This window comes from Myotis brandtii, unplaced genomic scaffold (assembly GCF_000412655.1).
Source record: "Myotis brandtii unplaced genomic scaffold, ASM41265v1 scaffold194, whole genome shotgun sequence".
Classification (NCBI taxonomy): Eukaryota; Metazoa; Chordata; class Mammalia; order Chiroptera; family Vespertilionidae; genus Myotis; species Myotis brandtii.
Window position 1 is genome coordinate 1,535,140 of NW_005357232.1, and position 1,593 is coordinate 1,536,732.

Genomic DNA, 1,593 nt, shown 5'->3' on the forward strand with positions numbered 1-1,593 from the left:
TTCTGTCGTTTGTGTCCTGTTTCTTTGTCTCGGCATTTTTTATGCTTCACTGTGTCGATAGGGTGCCTTTCTGTGCTAAGTGTCCCAATTACCTGAGGTAGACACTCTTGGTGCACCCCCTTGTGGGCTTTGTGCACAGTCTTGTTGTAATTAAGCCTTGATTGTTGTAGTTATCACTGGGAGGAATTGACCTCCAGGCCAATTGGCTGTGAGAATCAGCTGTGTCTGCAGTGGGAGAACTTCTGTGCTGGAGACACCCCTCTGGGGCAAGACTTGCTTCAATGGGGCTTTGGTGCTCACTGAGTCTGCCCCCTGAGTGTTTCCTTTATGTTTCCAGGGAGCTGCAAACTGCATGGTCCCACTCTGACCTCTGGGCTTCCTGGCTCCTGGATCTCTAGGGAGGTGCTAATCTAGCCTTTGCCTGTGGCTATCCCGCAAAAGCCTCCCTGCAGGGCTTGGGCGGGGCAAGCCCCATGGGATCAACAAGGTGGGGCTAGCAGTTATGGCTGCTCTCAGACTTGCCCTCAGAGGCTCTGCTTCTCAGTGTCCGGGTAATCGCTGCAAGCCCCTCGGAGAGGAAGTTGCCCTCAGGTTCCGACCGATGCCAGACAGTCCCGCTTCTCCCGTATGAGTCTGGTTCCCTAGAGACTCGCCAGGAACTGGAGATCAGAGCCTGAGACTCCCTCCTGATTGAAAAGGACAACCACGCCCTCAGCCGCCAGCCTGCTCCTCATGTGCCTCTGCACCTTAGTATTTTACTCCCACACAGCGCCTCCTCTGAGTCTCGGTATGCTTTTCTCTTTCCTTCTAGTTGTAGAATTTCCACTCAGCCAGCCTTCCTGTGGTTCTGGATGATGTCTGTTCCGTCTTTTAGTTGTATTTTTGAAGTGGTTGTGCGAGGCAGCAATCTCCGGTGTTTACCTATGCCGCCATCTTGGTTTCTCCAATTTTTGACAAAAGAGCCAGAAATGCACATTGGAGTAAAGATAGTCTCTTCAATAACTGGTGCTGGGAAAACTGGAGTGTCTGCAGGACAGCCTTGCTTGAGCAGCTGCAGTGCCTGCACAGGTCCTGTGGGCCCCCGCCCTTGGTGTGCACTGGAGGGGAAGCAGCTGCATCCCCGCTGGGCCCTCACCGGGCCTTTTTGGTCACCTTCTGGTTTTTCAGCATCACATAGGTGATGAACAGTCCCACAAACAGGAGCACCAGGAGGCCAGCAGCTAGTGGGGTGGCAACAGCATAAGCTCGGGGCAGGGAACACTTGTCGATGACATGCTGGCTGTCAGTGAATGGCACGAGAATCACCCAGGCAGTATAGTAGGTGAAGATGATGAGGCTCACGATGATGAGGCTGAGACCCACCACCTGCTCTGTCCCCGTGGCCATTGCCCCACACTCTGCTTTGGAGCTGAAACTACACCTCTCTTAAGAAGACATGAACAGCCAATAGATATATGAAAAGATGCTCAACCTCACTGGCAATTAGGGAAATGCAAACCAAAACAATGAGATACCACCTCACACCTGTTAGAGTGGCCATTATCAACAAGACAAGCAATAACAAGTGTTGGAGAGGTTGTGGGAAAAAGGGAA

At 52.3% G+C, this 1,593-nt stretch overlaps 1 pseudogene; it reads right to left on the bottom strand.

Moving 5' to 3' along the window:
- Window positions 1–1,131: 1,131 nt before the first annotated feature.
- LOC102251891 lies at window positions 1,132–1,392 on the bottom strand (annotated as a pseudogene).
- Window positions 1,393–1,593: the final 201 nt, after the last annotated feature.